Source organism: Mirounga leonina, unplaced genomic scaffold, assembly GCF_011800145.1.
Source record: "Mirounga leonina isolate KUSES-001 unplaced genomic scaffold, KU_Mleo_1.0 Mir_53, whole genome shotgun sequence".
Lineage (NCBI taxonomy): Eukaryota > Metazoa > Chordata > Mammalia > Carnivora > Phocidae > Mirounga > Mirounga leonina.
In genome coordinates, this window is record NW_023270807.1 from 84,652,168 (window position 1) to 84,673,341 (window position 21,174).

General features: G+C 39.7%; 1 long non-coding RNA gene across 1 annotated transcript in view; it reads left to right on the forward strand.

Moving 5' to 3' along the window:
- The window catches only part of LOC118000781, a 141,242-nt gene extending 121,223 nt beyond the window's left edge, over window positions 1-20,019 (forward strand). The window contains exon 4 of the long non-coding RNA XR_004676556.1: window positions 19,218-20,019. This is a non-coding gene — a long non-coding RNA (uncharacterized LOC118000781). The remainder of the gene's footprint in view (window positions 1-19,217) is intronic.
- The last annotated feature ends 1,155 nt before the right edge of the window (window positions 20,020-21,174 follow it).

Sequence of the window (21,174 nt, forward strand, 5' to 3'; positions counted from 1 at the left end):
AAAATCACTTGTCAAAATCATTCTTATAACCTGTCATATCTTAATGCTATGTCTTAATCAAACGATATTCAAACTTGTCTGAAAGGAAAGTTTGCCTTCCTGTTTGGAAACTTACACAACATTCTGCCCACCAGATGTCAATGCTTCTTTTGGAAACACTTTTTGTATGGTTTCTCTTCTCATCATGCAAAGAGCACAGTCTGTAGTTTAAAGATTTTGACAGTTTTAACATCTGGGGGTGACAAATCCAGGAACTCTATGGCCATAATGATAAGGATAAACAAAGAGTATACGAAAGGTAGTCTTACAGGAGAGAATATTTCCCCCCACTTTTCACTTAGAGTAAGGACTGAAATGAATAGGGAATTGAAGGATAACGTATAAGTCTGAAACAGCACTTTTCCAGGTGGAGAGGATGTGAAATTGCTGACATTGGTTTTAAAAAGTTCAAACTGTAAAGAAAAAGGAAATAGTACCTGGAATGGTGGTTTTTCACTGAAGCTAAGATCAAACCTCATCGTTTCTAAGTATAAAGTAAATGGAGGCTTTGGGAATTGCTCTAATTTTAATATAAGACAATTTTCTAATTTTTATTCACTTTCTACTGACTCATGCCTTGTTTGCCGTTACATCAATTTGAAATGTATTTGTGAAAAAAATAGTTTAACCACTTGTCTTTTAACTTGGTACTGTGATAATTAGCAGTGAGATCCATTTGTTTTACATCTGGACTACTGTAATATTAGTTAGAAAGGACAGTATATTTTTCAGATCTCCGTGTACCTTTATACACTGAACCTTTTTTTTTTTAAGTTTTTTTATTTATTCGTTTGAGAGAGAGAGCACTCCAGGGAGAGCAGGAGTGGGGGGGGGGGGGAGGGGAAAAGAGGGGGGGCGGGGAGAGAGGGAGAAGCAGATTTCCTGCTGAACCGGGAGCCCAATGTGGGCTTGCGGGCTGATGCGGGGCTCCATCCCAGGACCCCAGGATCATGACCTGAGCCGAAGGCAGATGCTTAATGGACTGAGCTACCCAGGTGCCCCTACACTGAACCTTCTAATATGTCTTATTTTACTTGTCACACTACAAGGTGTGACATTATTGGTAGCCATAATGGAAAGATTTCATTTCTTGATTTAAAACATAGAAGAGTAATTGTCCAGATCTTAAATGAACCCTGCCTATTTTGACAATGGGAAATGAAGTAAAGATTTCGCTCTATTTTCCTTAGTATGTGGAAATTGTAAAGGTAGACTGAGGCCCAAGTATTGTTTGGGCCACTTCAAAACCCTGCCTTCACCTTTTGTATTTTCTACCTCTTCTGCTTTTTGAACTGCCTTGGCCTCTTTAAAAACAAATAGGTCAAGATTTTTTTTTTTAAGTTCCACTCTTCAGACTTAGACTTTATAACTACATGAGTTAACATCACGAATATCATAACTAATTATGGTCTGTGCAATTAACCAATTTTCTATTTTATCTGGGGCATTTGATGGCAGATGACAGAGCTTTGATGAGTGATTAATTGGCCAGGAGAAAGGTGGGCTCTTTGGGCTAGATTGATAGGGTCATGGGAAATACCCCAAATGCCAAGAAGTTGAAATAAGCCCCCCCCAATAAAAATTCTTTGAAGACTATATTTAAATTAGAAAAAATATAGTCAGTCATGTGTATATGCTTCTTACAGGGGCAGTCAGTTTACATAAGCATTTTAATAGCCCTTTTGGATATCTGCTAAATTTTGGTAAGAATGAGAATTGACATGGGTATTCTCATTTTGAAAGGGGTGAAGGAAGGAATTTTTTTGAAGTAAAAGCAGTTTAGAAAATTCAATATAAAAACAGCTTTATTTAGACACTCTGTGAACTTTGCATAAAAATTTAAATGCCTGAAATAAAACCTTTGTGCATACAAGTCATTAGGGTTTGGTTGACACAGAGTTTGAGCTGGCAAAAAAAAAAAAAAAAAGTAACAAACTGTTTTGGAGGGTCTCATGACTCCAACACTATGACTCCTACGCTCATGTTTCCCTGATTTGGGATAGGTTTATATTTCTTAGGACAGGAGTCAAATTAAAAACAAAAAACAAAAAACTCTTAGGACAATTGTTCCAATCACTTTTCCTATTTCTGATTTCAGGAAAAAAGTTATTGGTTATTCATGGTTAAAAGGTAAACTGAGGCACATTAAAATTTTTCAAGTTTATTTGAGCATGCATTAATTCAAATTGGGCAGTGCCAAACCAAAGGTAGTTAGAAGAGTTCTACCCATAGGAGCGAGGGACAGGTTTTTATAGAGAAGACACTGAACCAAAGCAAAAAGATGGTTTGATTGGTTATTGCTTAAGTGGTTGCCTCATTTGGGAAAACCTCCTTCACTCTTTGTGATTGGTTGTTCTTAAGTTTCATTGTTTTGGGTTCAAGTGCATTGACTCTGGCTCAGACTTTGGTTCACTTATGCAGGCTACTACTGCATTAGAGACACCTCAGGGGGCTGGCCTCCTTGTTTAAACGTTTAATAACATTATAGGCTTAAGCTACTATTTCTGATTTGCGCTATAAATGTGGACAGGCTAGAATTCTGTATTCTGTACCATACTATTCAAAAGTAAATATCATATAGCATCACTGTTGTGTATCCAGTTATTTCTGTATATCAATAGCTCTGAGCAGGTTTATTTATTCAAAGACTCTCCAATCTAGAGTCATTAAAACTGTGTATTCAGAAAATCATATAGCATCTAACCTCCCAGCTGCAGACCTAGAAATTCAGGTCAAGAAAAGAATTTGTAGCCACACAAAACTGGAGATCACGGCCATGTGCAGTTGAGTTTCAGGTGTGGCAATCTTGGCAAAGGCAAGTTATCTAGGTTTAAAAAACATGGAACTCCTTTAGAATTGTATTTTGTTACCACAGTAAAGAGACCTAAGTTTTCATCATGTGCTTTCTCCTTAATATGTAACAGGAATGAGGTTTCAGAAATTGAAACCTCAAAATCCCCTTTACAAATATAATAGTTTAGTTTACTGATAATTAAACCAGAAAAATTTGCAGTTGTACCTGTCTTCATGTACCTCTTTCTTATATGCAAAATGGATCAGTTTCTATTCAAAGAAAAAAATACCTATTTATGTAATAGTACAGAATATTTCTCACACTCACTTCTTTGCATGGGATAAAAAAGAACAAGTCCATTTTCTTTGTTCCTGAGATTTTTTTTTGAATCGATTCTATGGACTCAACGTTGTGTTGTCTATATGTCTTTTTTTTTTTTTAAGATTTTATTTATTTAGGGGCGCCTGGGTGGCTCAGTTGGTTAAGCGACTGCCTTCAGCTCAGGTCATGATCCTGGAGTCCTGGGATCGAGCCCCGCATCGGGCTCCCTGCTCAGCAGGGAGTCTGCTTCTCCCTCTGACCCTCCCTCCTCTCATGTGCTCTCTCTCTCTCTCTCTCTCATTCTCTCTCTTTCAAATAAATAAATAAATAATCTTAAAAAAAAAAGATTTTATTTATTTATTTGACAGAGAGAGATAGCGAGAGCAGGAACACAAGCAGGAGGAGTGGAAGAGGGAAAAACAGGCTTCCCGCCGAGCAGGAAGCCCGATGTGGGGCTCGATGTGGGGATTCCAGGACCCTGGGATCATGACCCGAGCCGAAGGCAGACGCTTAACAACTGGGCCACCCAGGCGCCCCTGTCTGTATGTCTTTTTAATTGCTGCTTGCTGTTGGCTTTCTAGATGTCCTTCTGAACAGACCTTTACATGAACTATATTTGTTCTGGAGAATGCGGCATGACCACACAGATTTGGTCAAAATAATGAGCATTCCTTTAAAGGCCAGCTGAGAGAGAAAGGATTTGCTCAGCACATTTTTACCACTGATGCAACTCCCTCCCTCTCTTTCTTTCTTTTTTCTTTTTTTTTTTTTCTCTCATACAAAACGTCACATCATTCCTAAGGACCTTGAGAAACTCACAGGCTAAAAATGTAAGGCTTTCTCCGTGTCTGGAGGAAAATTTTGTCATTTAAAATAAAATAGCTCTGACCAGGCTGGACAGTTTTCCTGAGTATTTCATTCCTAGGACTGTTTGCATTCTTTCCCAATGAGCTAGAGTGATAGGCACCAGAACCTATTTATAACAGGCAAGATGAGCTATTAAACTATTCAGTGCTGGTTTAAGAATAAAAGCTTCAAGTGATTGGTGGGAATTTCTACATGCCTCTTGTCAGCAAGCATCCTTTGCCCTTTTGGGGGAGATGTGGCTGTCTGTTAGGTTTGTGAGAACCCAGCTCAGGAATAGCATGTGATGTGAAAAGGGAAACAGTTGGATTGAAACCATACATGGTGAAGTAAAAAAGATGCTCTTTCTTGAGCTGTTGCTGAAATATGCTGGGGTTATTTCAGTTTGCTTGCAGAATAAATAGAACTGAAGGCACCCTGGAGAATAATGTAAAAGTATGTGAGAGGACTCTGAATTTTCCCAGCTGCATCTCTCAGCCAGTTACCATTCAGCTTTCACTCTGACTCGAGAAAACATTATTCCAGGGCACAAGAGTCTGAGCCCTTTGTGAGACTGCCCTGCTTGTTTAAAGACATAAGAGAAGTTTCAACCTAACCCTGTATGCCTCACAATTACTGAGAATCAAAACACTGAAGCAAAACCAAAGAAACAAACAAAACAACAACAACCCCCCCACCCGCCCGCCAACAAGCGCAAGAAGACATGGTAAATGATATGATAACTCTTGATAAACTACACAGAATCATAGAATGTTTGACCCACCTAAAGGTCTTGGTCTAAGCTCTTAATCAGATGAAGAAAGCAAGACACACTTAATTCAAATAACCTAATAACTTAGCCAGTTCTACCAGAACTGGAATGACTTCTCGTGGCTTCCTGTCTCCCTGTCCAAGGGTTCCCTTCATTGGGAAATGCACATCAATAGCAGCCATTACAAATGGAAAGCATGTCTATAAAGTGTTAGAGCAGTGTTGTCCATTGGCAGTCTCTAGACCTATCAAGTCTGTGGCCCCGTAGCTATGTAGCGGCTGAAAGAAGCTATAGCATCGGGCTCCTGGGTGGCTCAGTTGGTTAAGCGACTGCCTTCAGCTCAGGTCATGATCCTGGAGTCCTGGGATCGAGTGCCACATCGGGCTCCCTGCTCAGCAGGGAGTCTGCTTCTCCCTCTGACCCTCTTCACTCTCGTGCTATCTCTCATTCTCACTCACATAAATAAAATAAAATAAAATAAAAAAAGAAGCTACAGCATCTTGGTATTACAAGCACTTAGGTTCATCTGGTTTGGTTATTCCCAGGAAGACTAAAGTCACTGGATATTTTTAGGAAAGTTTAGCCATTCAGATTAAAAGGAGGGTGTTGCTGGTGTTGTGAAAAATAGACCGAGATACAGGATTAGGTAGTTAAGAATGATGACTGATCAGGGGAGACATTCTTCTCTGCATTTTTTACTTTATTTATTTATGAAGCATTGACATATTTTCTTTGATTTAGTTTTCAGTACAGTGGGAATTCGTCTGTTTAATGTAATTCATTCTTTTTTTTTTATTATGTTCAGTTAGCCAACATACAGTACATCATTAGTTTTTGGTGTAGTGTTCAGTGATTCATTAGTTGCATATAACACCCAGTGCTCATCACGACACGTGCCCTCCTTAATGCCCATCATCCAGTTACCCCCCTCCCACCTCCCTTCTGTAACCCTCAGTTTGTTTCCCGGAGTTCAGAATCTCTCATGGTTTGTCTCCCTCTCTGATTTCTTCTCATTCGGTTTTCCCTCCCTTCTCCTTCTTTTAAACCTGCCTTCATAGCTAAACTTAATCTCCTAGCTGAAATTGTATATGAGAAATATACTTCTTCCTCTCTATGAGTGCTTATTTAAATTGATATTTTGAGCTCTCCTGCAGACATGAGGTCATGTCTGTGAGGCTCTCAGCATCACAGAAACCCATCAGTAGAGGATAGTGCTTCTTATCAATAACATCTCTTCTTCATGCCAGGGCACAACAACAGGGAGGAACTTTTCTTCTAATCCAGACCTACACTGGGAAACAATTACTGAATCTAGATCAGTTTTTGTTATGAATTTGAAACTTAGGTGTGAGAGTCTTTCCCAAGCTGTCCGTTTCCCTACCTTAGTGTAGCAAACATCTTCAGAATGACGGAGAAGGAAAATCCAGATCAACCTCTAGGTTATTCTGGGTTTTATCTTAGCAGATTTTTTAGTAGATCAAATGAAATAGTATACATATGAATTAAAGCTTATTGTTGTGACTTTAAACATCAACTTGAGGAAGTTTATTTTACTTGATAGTGTTAAAATATAGAAAGGGATAAATATTTATCAGGAAATTATAATAATGGCACGTGTATTACATTAGCCACACACCTGAATATGTGTTATCTCACATGATCTTCTCAACCCTCTAAGAGTAACTAGTGTGATTACTTCCATTCTTAAATGTGAAAATGGAGGCTTACAGAGATCATGCAACTAATCAGTGACAGAGCCACCGATCTTTATGATTCCAGAATATATGTTTTTGACCACTAGGTTCTGTTATCTGAAATATAAGTTTTACTTTTCATTATACCATAAAAACACATGGTAAATAACTTTATAACTCTACTAGTTGTGTGCTAAGCCTATCAGATTTTCATTGGTTTTGTTGGTTAGGTCTTTTTGTTTTGTTTGTTTTGATGAAAAATCTTGGAAGATTTAAACTATCCTATGTTTTTTATGAAGAGAGATCAGAACAAAGTAGGCTGTCAGCAACTGGCAAGCATCAGTGATTCATGTGAAAGACTATTGTCTTTGGTGATACAATGAGTGCTGGGCTAAGATTTATGTAAACAATGTCACTGGGATACATCGTCTACAGTTCCTTTGTAACAGCTCTGGGGTGCCATGATTCCCTTATAAAATTTTCCATTTGAAGATCTGGCATTGTTTATTTAAAAGGCATATGTAGTTTTAAATCACAGGAAAAAATAATGGTATCGATATATCATTAAATTCACACTTTCAGAGTCCCAGATTCCCTCGAAGCATGATTTCTCTGAAAAGTAGGGCCAACATACTGATTGTAAAATGCCTAAATTAAAAATGTAGTAATGTGGGCGCCTGGGTGGCTCAGATGGTTAAGCGTCTGCCTTCGGCTCAGGTCATGATCCCAGGGTCCTGGGATCGAGTCCCGCATCGGGCTCTCTGCTCCTTGGGAGCCTGCTTCTCCCTCTGCCTCTCTCTCTGCGTCTCTCATGAATAAATAAATAAATAAAAAAAATTTAAAAAAAATGCAGTAATGTGTAATAGGAGGCACTCTGCTAGATGTTGTCTGGTGTAAGAGACTTGCCTCACAGAAGAAGGATATGTGATGTGTGTTTTTGGAGCAGAGCTCTGGAGCCTCGTTCTCCACGCCCTATCCTCATGTCAGCTTTAGCTCCAGGCCGAAGCCCTGGGAATTGTCCAGTACATACTCACCCTGAAGGTGTTCTGCCTCAAGAGAGTTGAGTCATTTTGAACTTCAACCCAGTTTTTCTGACTTCACATTCTGCAACTTCTTTTCACCCTTCTGTCATTCTCCTTGTCATCTTACAGATCTAGAAACCGAGCAGAAAGGGCATGAGTTACTTTATCCTGGTCACTGGCAGAACTGAAACCCGAGTCTAGATGCACATGGCTACCATGTTGCACCCTCGACTTTGAAGCGGTTTAATTTAACACAATACTGACTTGTGTAGACATGGCATTTGAAACTTACCCGGACTTTCTGGGTCCAGTTACTGGGTAGGACAATTGCAGATGTTTTTGTTTGTGAATGTTGGGTTTCCCTGGTCTTTTTTTACCTCCCCTTTTCATAAGACAATCTGAGATTATAAATAGACCATCACTGCTAGAAAATAAGAGAGTCGGTAGGGTTAATTTATAAATGAAGAATACCGTATTTTATTCTTCTGTGTACAAACAGAAACGCAAAGTAAAGAAGCATACAGAAACACATGTACACAGTTGCCCTAAACAAGATCTTTCCTGCATCTTTAGACCTCCCCCTGCTAAGAATTTTTTGGGATATCTCCAGGTAACATAAAAAGCAACTGAGTTGGGAAATCCCTGATTCTTTTAGCAAAATGAGAATTTTGTGACTGAGCTAAATAGGTGGTTTTTCTAGTATCAGTGCTATGCAAATTTGCTGTCAGGCTTCACATTTCTCCTTAGGAGATGTTCCCATTCACCCCGTGGTAATATCTTAATGAAGGAGGCTTGTTCCTACAAAGAAAACTCAGAGTATGTTTGCAAATACTGATGATATTAGCTGTATGTCGTCCTGGATATCACTGCCAAGAATTCTGCACACATTTCATTTTTAGGACGGGAAATTTCTATTTAGTCTATGGCTTGGTGTGTGAATGTGAGCCAGTGTCTTATTCAGAAGCTGATGATGGTATATTTTTCTATCTTGATTATTTTCTTGGGATTTCTGGCCATCCTGTTTAGGCGCCTGCTGCTGGCAGTGAGTCTCATCAACATCCAAATGATGCAAGGCTTGAGGTGCTCCATAAATGCCTGTCTGGGGAGGTGAAAGTAACTTTCCTCTTTTCCAAATATCCACAGGGCACAAGACTGCAAAAACACATGCCTGGCTTTTGTAGACATCTCTGTAGGATATCTTTTTTTTTTCTCTAGGAGATTCCTGCCACGTTTCCCTCAAGCCTTTTTAAAAAATATGAATTTCTTTTCACACCTAGTCCGGTTTTGCCCATTGTAGATGAAATTATTCAAGGAGGAATTATTTTGTATAGGAAATAGTGAAACTGGAAAAAAGCAAACACGCACACCTTTATCACAGGTGAGATAACCCTTTTTCTCTCTTACTTCCTGTATCATATTAAGAAAACTTTCATGATATGCAAATGGGAAGATTTGTTGTTATGGTCTGAATTGTGTGGGCCTCCCACCCCACAATCCATATGTTGGAACCCTAACCCCTGATGTGATGATACTTGGAGGCGGGGCCTTTGGGAGATAATTAGGTTTAGATGAGGTCATGAGAATGGGGCTTTCATAATGAAATTAGTGCCCTTAAAAGAAGAGACACCAGAGAGCTTGTGCTCTCTCTCTTTCCCTGACATGTGAGGACACAGGGAGAAGGGATCCATCTATAAGCCATAAAGAGAGCCCTCACGGGAGAGCAAACTCTGATAGACCTTGGTCTTGTACTTCCCAGCCTCCAGAACTATGAGAGAATTTATTTCTCTTGTTTAAGCACCTAGTCTGTGGTATTTTTTCAGCACAGCATGGACTGACAAAGACACTTGTCATATAACAAATATCAATGTAAATATGATTGGTTAGTTTGATTTGCAAAGTGGCCAAGTTTCCTTATCCATTTAAAAATTCACTTATATTTAACAGTACAAAATACCAAGAGGTTCCCTCTGTAGGAAAAGTTGCCATGGTTTGTCCCAGAAAACTTTCAGACTCTCTCACAGCCTTAGAGACTCCTTTTCAAGTCTAATAATGTATAGATTTTCTCAGATTTTTTATGTAGACAGCCATACCATTTACAAATAAAGTTTGTTTTGTTTTTATCTTTATGGTATAAGCCATTTTATTTAATTGTCTTCTGTTATTGAATTGGCTGTCATATCTAATGTTTTATTGAATACAAGAGATAGTGGAAGGTCTCCTCGTATATTTGCTGGATTTTGATAAGAATCCTTTATCTGGTTCAGCATGTTTCTCTTCTATTCCTATTTGCTAAGTTTTGTTTTTCTACATGAATGAGTATTGAATTAATTTTCATAACTTATTAGGGATATCGTAAGTTAATTACTCTTTAAGGAGTGCATTACATTCTGAGATAAATCATCACTTTATTTTTAGGGTTAGATTTCTCTGTGGAACTTTATTTCTTTCTATAAGAAATACAAGGGCGATGTTTCTTTCTTATGTGAGTCCAAGTAGGTGGCTAGTCAGAGATAGCCTTTTTTTTTTTTTTTTAAGATTTTATTTATTTAATTTGAGAGAGAGAATGAGAGAAAGCATGAGCACAAGTGGGAGGGGCAGAGGGAGAAGGAGAGAGAATCTCAAGCAGACTCTGAGCTTGGTGCAATGCCCGAGATGGGGCTCGATCTCAAGACCCTGAGATCACGACCTGAACCAAGGAAACCAAGAGTCGGAGGCTTAACCAACTGGTTAACTCTGGTGCCCCCAGAGGTAGCCTCTTTAACTCCAGTTTTTTCATATGCATTCCAGCCAGTTGGAAGGACTATGGGGAGGAGGAAAAGAGGCCTACATTTTATAAGGACATACATTTATGATACTCTGGTGGCCATAATTTATATATGGCCACCCTTAGTTATCAGAGAAGCCCCATTTCACCATTTTCTATTTACTATTTCCTGTATCCTCTTTAATTTTGGTATTTTCTATTATGTATTGTCCAGCATTATGGGTCAAATTTTTAGCTCCTTTATGCTTAATCTTTATAATTTGTTAATAAAATTATTGATGTCTGTAAATGTTCCTTGAAAATCACTTAGGTACATCTCACAAGTTTGACATATTATACACCAAGTGTTGCTCAATTCTATACATTTTATAATATTCATGTGTGAATTCCACTTCAAACCATCAACTAGAGAGTATGTTTTTTAATTTCTATATGGTTTAAGAATACATTTTTTAAAATTTTTTATTGTTATGTTAATCATCATACATTACATCATTAGTTTTTGATGCAGTGTTCCATGATTCATTGTTTGTGCATAACACCAAATGCTCCATGCAGAACGTGCCCTCTTTAATACCCATCACCAGGCTAACCCATCCTCCCATCCCCCTCCCCTCTAGAACCCTCAGTTTGTTTTTCAGAGTCCATCATCTCTCATGGTTCGTCTCCCCCTCCGATTTCCCCCCCTTCATTCTTCCCCTCCTGCTATCTTCTTCTTCTTCTTCTTCTTTTTTTTTTTTAACATATATTGTATTATTTGTTTCAGAGGTACAGATCTGTGATTCAACAGTCTTGCACGATTCACAGTGCTCACCATAGCACATACCCTCCCCAATGTCTATCACCCAGCCAACCCATCCCTTCCACCACCCACCACTCCAGCAACCCTCAGTTTGTTTCCTGAGATTAAGAATTCCTCATATCAGTGAGGTCATATGATACATGTCTTTCTCTGATTGACTTATTTCGCTCAGCATAACACCCTCTGGTTCCATCCATGTCGTTGCAAATGGCAAGATTTCATTCCTTTTGATGGCTGCATAATATTCCATTATATATATATACCACTTCTTCTTTATCCATTCATCTGTCCATGGACATCTTGGCTCTTTCCACAGTTTGGCTATTGTGGACATTGCTGCTATAAACATCGGGGTGCATGTACCCTTTGGGTCCCTACATTTGTATCTTTGGGGTAAATACCTAGTAGTGCAATTGCTGGATCATATGGTAGCTCTATTTTCAACTTTTTGAGGAACCTCCATACTGTTTTCCAGAGTGGCTGCACCAGCTTGCATTCCCACCAACAGTGTAGGAGGGTTCCCCTTTCTCCGCATCCCCGCCAACATCTGTCATTTCCTGACTTGTTAATTTTAGCCATTCTGACTGGTGTGAGGTGGTATCTCATTGAGGTTTTGATTTGGATTTCCCTGATGCCGAGCGATGTTGAGCACTTTTTCATGTGTCTGTTGGCCATTTGGATGTCTTCTTTGGAAAAATGTCTGTTCATGTCTTCTGCCCATTTCTTGATTGGATCATTTGTTCTTTGGGTGTTGAGTTTAAGAAGTTCTTTATAGAGTTTGGATATCAGCCCTTTATCTGATATGTCATTTGCAAATATCTTCTCCCATTCTGTCGGTTGTCTTTTGGTTTTGTTGACTGTTTCTTTTGCTGTGCAAAAGCTTTTTATCTTGATGAAGTCCCAATAGTTCATTTTTGCCCTTGCTTCCCTTGCCTTTGGCGATGTTTCTAGGAAGAAGCTGCTGCGGCTGAGGTCGAAGAGGTTGCTGCCTGTGTTCTCCTTTAGGATTTTGATGGACTCCTGTCTCACATTGAGGTCTTTCAACCATTTTGAGTCTATTTTTATGTGTGGTGTAAGGAAATGGTCCAGTTTCATTCTTCTGCATGTGGCTGTCCAATTTTCCCAACACCACTTGTTGAAGAGACTGTCTTTTTTCCACCGGACATTCTTTCCTGCTTTGTCGAAGATTAGTTGACCACAGAGTTGAGGGTCCATTTCTGGACTCTCCATTCTGTTCCATTGATCTATGTGTCTGTTTTTGTGCCAGTACCATACTGTCTTGATGATGACAGCTCTGTAATAGAGCTGGAAGTCCGGAATTGTGATGCCGCCAGCTTTGCCCTTCTTTTTCAACATTCCTCTGGCTATTTGGGGTCTTTTCTGGTTCCATACAAATTTTAGGATTATTTCTTCCATTTCTTTGAAAAAAGTGGATGGTATTTTGATGGGGATTGCACTGAATGTGTAGATTGCTCTAGGTAGCATTGACATCTTCACAATACTTGTTCTTCCAATCCATGAGCATGGAACGTTTTTCCATTTCTTTGTGTCTTCCTCAATTTCTTTCATGAGTATTTTAGAGTTTTCTGAGTACAGATCCTTTGCCTCTTTGGTTAGATTTATTCCTAGGTATCTTATGGTTTGGGGTGCAATTGTAAATGGGATCGACTCCTTAATTTCTCTTTCTTCTGTCTTGTTGTTGGTGTATAGGAATGCCACTGATTTCTGTGCATTGATTTTATATCCTGCCACTTTACTGAATTCCTGTATGAGTTCTAGCAGTTTTGGGGTGGAGTCTTTTGGTTTTCCATATAAAGTATCATATCATCTGCAAAGAGTGAGAGTTTGACTTCTTCTTTGCCAATTTGGATGCCTTTTATTTCTTTCTGTTGTCTGATTGCTGTGGCTAGGACTTTTAATACTATGTTGAATAGCAGTGGTGATAGTGGACATCCCTGCTGCGTTCCTGACCTTAGGGGGAAAGCTCTCAGTTTTTCCCCATTGAGAATGATATTCGCTGTGGGTTTTTCATAGATGGCTTTTATGATATTGAGGTATGTTTACCCTCTATCCCTATACTCTGAAGAGTTTTGATCAAGAAAGGATGCTGTACTTTGTCAAATGCTTTTTCTGCATCTATTGAGAGGATCGTAAGATTCTTGTTCTTTATTTTGTTAATGTATTGTATCACATTGATTGATTTGAGGATGTTGAACCAAGCTTGCAGCCCAGGGATAAACCCCACTTGGTCGTGGTGAATAATCCTTTTACTGTTGGATCCTATTGGCTAGTATTTTGGTGAGAATTTTTGCATCCATGTTCATCAAGGATATTGGTCTGTCATTCTCCTTTTTGATGGGGTCTTTGTCTGGTTTTGGGATCAAGGTAATGGTGGCCTCATAAAACGAGTTTGGAAGTTTTCCTTCCATTTCTATTTTTTGGAACAGTTTCAGAAGAATAGGTATTAATTCTTCTTTAAATGTTTGGTAGAATTCCCCTGGGAAGCCATCTGGCCCACGGGCTTTCGTTTGTTGGGAGATTTTTGATGACTGCTTCAATTTCCTTAGTGGTTATAGGTCTGTTCAGGTTTTCTATTTCTTCCTGGTTCAGTTTTGGTAGTTGATACATCTCTAGGAATGCATCCATTTCTTCCAGGTTATCTAATTTGCTGGCATATACTTGCTTATAATATGCTCTTATACTTGTTTGTATTTCTTTGGTGTTGGTTGTGATCTCTCCTCTTTCATTCATGATTTTGTTGATTTGGGTCATTTCTCTTTTCTTTTTGATAAGTCTGGCCAGGGGTTTATCAATCTTGTTAATTCTTTCAAAGAACCAGCTCCTAGTTTCATTGATCTGTTCCACTGTTCTATTTCATTGATTTCTGCTCTGATCTTTATTATTTCTCTTCTCCCGCTGGGTTTAGGCTTTATTTGCTGTTTTTTCTCTAGCTCCTTTAGGTGTAGGGTTAGGTTGTGTACTTGATACCTTTCTTGTTTCTTGAGAAAGACTTGTATTGCTATATACTTTCCTCTTAGGACTGCGTTTGCTGCATCCCAAAGATTTTGAACAGTTGTGTTTTCCTTTTCATTGGTTTCCATGAATTTTGTAAATTCTTCTTTAATTTCCTGGTTGACCCATCATTCTTTAGTAGGATGCTCTTTAACCTCCATGTATTTGAGTTCTTTCTGATTTTCCTCTTGTGATTGAGTTCTAGTTTCAAAGCATTGTGGTCTGAAAATATGCAGAGAATGATCCCAGTCTTTTGGTACTGGTTGAGACCTGGTTTGTGACCTAGGATGTGATCTATTCTGGAGAATGTTCCATGGGCACTAGAGAAGAATGTGTAGTCCATTACTTTGGGATGGAATGCTCTGAATATGTCTGTGAAGTCCATTTGGTCCAGTGTGTCATTTAAAGTCTTTATTTCCTTGTTGATCTTTTGCTTAGATGATCTCTCCATTTCCGTGAGGGGGGTGTTAAAGTCCCCCACTATTATTGTATTGTTGTCGATGTGTTTCTTTGCTTTTGTTATTAATTGCCTTATGTAATTGCCTGCTCCCATGTTAGGGGCATAGATATTTACAATTGTTAGATCTTCTTGTTGGATAGACCCTTTAAGTAGGACATAGTGTCCTTCCTCATCTCTTATTACAGTCTTTGGTTTATAATCTAATTTGTCTGATATAAGGATTGCCACCCCAGCTTTCTTTTGGTGTCCATTAGCATGATAAATTGTTTTCCACCCCCCTCACTTTCAATCTGGTGGTGTCTTTGGGTCTAAAATGAGTCTCTTGGGGCACCTGGGTGGCTCAGATGGTTAAGCATCTGCCTTCGGCTCAGGTCATGATCCCAGGGTCCTGGGATTGAGCCCCACATCAGGCTCCCTGTTCAGGGGGAGCCTGCTTCTCCCCCTCCCTCTGCTTCTCCCCCTGCTCATGTTCTCTTTCTCTCTCTGTATCTGTGTCTCAAATGAATTAAAAAAAAATCTTTAAAATGAGTCTCTTGCAGACAGCATATCCATGGGTCTTGTTTTTTAATCCAATCTGATAGCCTGTGTCTTTTGATTGGGGCATTTAGCCCATTTACATTCAGGGTAACTACTGAAAGATATGAATTTAGTGCCATTGTATTGCCTGTAAGGTGACTGTTACTGTATATTGTCTGTGTTCCTTTCTGGTCTATGTTGCCTTTTGGCTCTCTCTTTGCTTAGAGGACCCCTTTCAGTATTTCTTGTAGGGCTGGTTTCATGTTTGCAAATTCCTTTAGTTTTTGTTTGTCCTGGAAGCTTTTTATCTCTCCTTCTATTTTTAATGACAGCCTAGCTGGATATAGTATTCTCGGCTGCATATTTTTCTCGTTTAGTGCTGTGAATATATCATGCCAGTCCTTTCTGGCCTGCCAGGTCTCTGTGGATAGGTCTGTTGCCAATCTAATGTTTCTACCATTGCAGTTTACATATCTCTTCTCCCGAGCTGCTTTCAGGATTTTCTCTTTGTCTCTGAGACTCGTAAGTTTTACTATTAGCTGTCGGGGTGTTGACCTATTTTTATTGATTTTGAGAGGGGTTCTCTGTACTTCCTGGTTTTTGATGCCTGTTTCCTTCCCCAAATTAGGGAAGTTCTCTGCTATAATTTGCTCCAATATACCTTCTGCCCGTTTTTCTCTTTCTTCTTCTTCTGGGATCCCAATTATGCTAGTGTTTTGTCTTATGGTATCGCTTATCTCTCAAATTCTGCCCTCGTGATCCAGTAGTTGTTTATCTCTCTTTTTCTCAGCTTCTTTATTTTCCATCATTGGTCTTCTATATCACTGATTTTCTCTTCTGACTCATTTATCCTAGCAGTTAGTGCCCCCATATTTGATTGCACCTCATTAATAGCCTTTTTGATTTTGACTTGGTTAGATTTTAGTTCTTTTATTTCTCCAGAAAGGGTTTCTCTAATAACTTCCATGCTTTTTTCAAGCCCAGCTAGTATCTTTAAAATCATGATTCTGAACTCTAGGTCCGACATTGTACTAATGTCCATATTAAGTAGGTCCCTGGCAGTTGGTACTACCTCTTGTTCTTTTTGTTGAGGTGATTTTTTCCATCTTGTCATTTTGTCCAGAGGAGACTAGATGAATGAGAGAACAAAATGCTAACAGGGTAACAATGTCCCCAGAAAATATACTCTAAACAAATCAGTAAAGACCTTAAGCCAGGGAAAAAGAAAGGAAAGGAAAGAAAAAAGAAAAAGAAAAAAAAGAAAAAGAAAAAGATAAAAACAGAACAAAACAACAGCAACAAAAAACAGAATATGATCAAATATGATCAGGCTGGTGCATAGATCAGTGCCACACACTAGATTTTGGGTGTATTTTGGTCTGTTAGAGGAAAGTGACTCCCAAAATTTTAAAAAAAGAAAAACTTATATATGTACAAAAATAAGGGTTGATATGATGAAGGGATGGAATATGACTGTAAAGATGAAAATTACAAAAAATTTTATAAAAGGAATTGATAAGATAAGAAGTTGTTTGAAAAAAGAAAGAAGAGGATTTAAAAAAAAAAAGAAAAAAAAAGGGAGAGAATGTGATCAGGCAGGAGATTAGAACAAAGCCATACACTAGAGATTTAGGGTATATTTTGATCTGTTAGAAGAAACTTTATCTCAAAATTTTAAAGAGAGAACAACTTATATATATATGCCAAAAATAAGGGTAACTACTATGAAGGGATAGAATATGACTCTAAAAATGAAAAATAAAAATGTTTTTTAAAAAAGGGATTGATAAGATGTTGGTTGAAAAAGGGAAAAAGAAAAATTAAAAAAAAAAAGACAGTTAAAAAAAATTAATTTTGAAAGACTAAAGAATCATGGTAAAAAAGCCATGGATTCTATGTGCAGTATTCCCCTAGCGCTGGAGTTCTGCCGTTCTCATTGATTGGTGAACTTGGTCTTGGCTGGCTGTTCTTGCTGATATTCTGGGGGAGGGGCCTGTTGCCGTGGTTCCCAAATGTCTTTGCCGGAGGCGGAATTGCCCCACCCTTGCTGGTCCAGGCTAAGTAATCTGCTCGGGTTTGCTCTCAAGAGCTTTTGTTCCCTGCAAGATTTCCGTACAGCTTTGGAGGACGAGAGTGAACATGGTGGCCTCCCAATCTCCGCCCCTGAGGAGCCAAGAACTCGGGCCCCACTCCTCAGTGAGCCCCCAGAGAAAAGCAGTGAATCACTCCCGTCTCCCCAGTCTCTGGCCGCACTCTGCTCACCCAGCCTGTGACCAAGCGTTTCTATCTCTGACACCTGACCCCATGTGGAGTCTCCAAACCCAGCTGATCCCTGCGGTGCGCTCCCGCGCCACTCCTCCCAGGGGAGGAAGGGGAGTCTCCCCGGATCTGCCGCTCGTTGGGTCCCTGCTGGAGGAGCAGTGGCCCAGCTGTGCCGGGAATCACAGTTTATGGCAACCCCGAGCTGAGAGCCCGTGCCTTGGCTCCGTCTCTGCAGCCGGCTTCCCCGCTCCGATACCTGGGTGCTCTGCCACACTCAGGCACCCCGGGACTTTCTGTGGCCCCGATGGTCCTGAGACCACACTGTCCCGTGAGGGTTCCACCCCCCGCTTAGCCACTGGAGCGACGTCCCTCAGTGGAGCCAACTTCTAAAAGTTCCGATTTTGTGCTCCGTGGCTCTATCACTTGCCAGAAGCGGCAACGGAGGCCCCTCCCCCGCCGTCTATCCTCCCGAATATCGCCTCAGATTCACTTCTCTGCACGTCCTACCTTCCAGAAAGTGGTCGCTTTTCTGTTCAGGGAGTTGTTGCTGTTCTTTTCTTTGATCTCCTGTTGAGTTCGTAGGTGTTCAGAATGGTTTGGTCCCTATCCAGCTGAGTTGCTGAGACCAGACGAAATCCAGGTCTCCTACTCCTCCGCCATCTTGCTCTGCCCCCCAAAATACCTTCTTTTAATGGGAGGTCTTCTGAAAAGAACTTCCCATACATTCTTGGGCTGTTAAACCACACCACAAAAGCTGGCCTGAAAGTGAGGGAGAAATGTTGACAGCCTAGTAGCAACTGCCATAACCCAGCTGAGCTATTGTTTGGACCTGCTCTCTCAATCCAGACCCGCAGACACAATTCCCAGGCTTCTGTCTTCATTCTCATTTTGTTGGCTTCTTTTCTCATTAATCTGAAATTGGAAACCTAATCCATGGCTATATCCCCAAACTCTCCTCTGGGCTGACTTCAAGTCTAAATGTCGCACACAGCCACATCCTCACACCCAAGACTCTACTGAGTTGTCCATTTTGGCCTGATATTATAGACCTCTGATCTCCATTCATATTCAAGACTCACATCAATGAAAAGAATTATCATTTCTAGAACATTCCATCAGCAGCAATCTCTAAATTTACCCAAGCTATTAATGACAGCTGAGGCTCTCAAACTTGATCTTCTGATATAGTCTTCTTCCATGGTAAATATGAATATAGGGAAAAATAGAAAAATCAAAGACATTTCAACTGTCATTAATCATTTCTCTGCTTAATAATTTCTGGTGGTTCCTCATAAATGATAAGCAAATTGCTTACTTTGCTAGTTAAATTGCTTAAGATCTTATTTCAAACAACCTCTCATCTCTAAACATCAGCATTTTATAACTATCCCTATGTGCCCTATACCTTGGATCCTAATTAAGCAGGACAACTAACACTATTCCCCCAACTTATCATGTATTTCAATACCTCATGCAATTAATTATTCTTTCTCTTTGATTGGTCTGGAACTTCTACCCATCTTTTTCCCAGTGATCTCTACTCATCCTCTATAGACCCAATGAATTGTCCCCTCTTCTAGAAAGCCTTCCCTAACCCATCCAGAAGGTAAAAACTGCTTATATACCACTTACTACAGTGTGTTATTAGTGTTCTTATGATTTCTCAAGCCATTGTTACTTGAGGGAAAAATATCACAACTATATCTGTGCTTGCCAAACTAGAAAGGACAAGTTAGAATATTGGCTTATAGCATAACATATAGAGTTGTCGAATCACTATGTCATGCACCGGAATCTAATGTAATGTGTGTCAGCTATATTTCAATTTAAAAAAACATAACAAAATAATAAGAATATGGGCTTTTAAGCCTGCAAAGATCATTTGTGCTTCAGCTATGATATGAACTTTTCACTAGCCCTACTCTGAAAAATCAAGACCTCAGACAGGAGCAAAGACTTGCAGTACAGAAGAGGCATTATTGGAACTCTCTGGACTCCTCAAGAAAACAAGCCTTCTCTTGAAATCCCGGTACCTTACAGAATCCTATATCCAAAAGCCTTCTTCTACTTTCCATCAAGAAGACTGACTTTAGTAACAGCAGAGCCCATCTTCTATGAGATCAACACGCATGCTTCTACTCTGCTATTTTTAGAGAACCATCTCTCCATACTCTGAGGAGTTGTTCCCAGTGTTCTATAGAGTAATTCATTCATTCAGTAAATAGATCATTGATCAATGGCTAGGCATTGTTAAAAAGAAAACCATAGGCTCAAAATGGAGTCACTTACACTTGGCCATGCCACCAAACCAGGCCTTCAAATACCTAATGTAATTGCACTTTCAGCCTCGCCCAGAAATGTAGTCTCAAGCAGTCAGTCAGGAATTTTCTGGTCAGCACCAATGAGGTCATCTGTCACATGGACCCTCTCCATCCCCCCAAAGGAAGGCAAACTCACCTGAAATAACTCTTTCTTCTGTTTATGACTTCCTTGTCCCGCCTTTAAAAACCTGTCCCTTTCTGTAGCCCTCTGGAGCTTCCCTCTGCTTGTAAGACGAGATGCTGCCTGATTCATGAATCAATAAATAAACCCAATTAAATCTTTAAAATCTATTTGAGTGAATTTTTGTTACTTAACAGTTTTGGTGGCAGCGATGGGATCCCAGGTGAACCCCTGATGGCATTCGGGGATAATGAGAAACACAGGTGTGGTGCCCCATAAACCTTTTGAGTTCACTGTCTTTATCACCATTTCCCAGGGCCACTGGTGAGCTCATCTCAGTTGAGCTCCTCTAGGGAGCTTTGCGATTTTTGCATTCAAGCTCCTGACCTAACTGGCTTTCTAGTCCAAGGTTAACACGTCAGTCTAGACTAACAGGAGGGTCTAACGGAGCACCAGTCCTTAGTCCTTGGTTCAGTCCTCAATTCCACACTAGAATCCCTTCCCCAGTTCCAGTCTGCAGTCTCCATAATAGAGTCTGCTGGTTTGGTCCACACTGGGAATTGCTGGTGGTGAGCACAGTCTTCTCTTGGCCAGTCCACAGTGACATCTTTTGGTTACTGCTGGAGGTGAATGTTTTTTGACCTGTTTTCTATAAATAAAGGCTATTGCCTGTGGGGATCTAGGAGGTGTAAAAAGGAAAACCACAGGCAAAAATTGGTGAGCACAGGTCACGCATTTAAGAGCTGTTAGAGTGCTTGCCATCTAACTCAAAGACTCCCGTGTTCCAATAAGTTGGTCATTGAACAGGTTAGATTGATACTAGGTTACACCTGCCAACCTCAAGGAAAACTTTCAGTACACTGCAAAACATGCATAATCTCCAAGCCAGTGGCACATTCTTTCTAGGTATTAGTTTGGCTCTGAGCGACCCAAAGGCTGACTTAATAGGATCCTTAAATTCCAAAGAGTTGACTGTGCCACCTTCCAGTGCACCTGCTTCTTTTATGCTAAGAACTGTAGTCCCCAAAGTCACAGATATCTAGTAATATGGCAAAATCTTACTAAAAGCAACCTAGAATTACAGTGGCCATTATGTAAAATGTTATAATTAGATAATACCATTTAAGAAGTGCACCTGAAAGCAAGGGTTCCTAAATGAAACAGAATTAGATATTTGTTTTAATCAGCATGCAGAACTCTTCAAAGGTTTCACAATTCCAAGTAGTTTTCATTGAAAGATTTGTTGCAAAAGGCTAATGAAAAATTAAAGATGTAAAAGGCCTAAAACAAAAGACTAAGACTGACATGACCCCCTATTTCTTCTCTCTACCCTTCTTTGAGTAATCCTGTCTCAATTGTTTTCCCACTGTGAAAAAAAAAAGCTATACAACCATAAACAAAAGTCCATTAAGTTAATTGTTTTTCAGACAC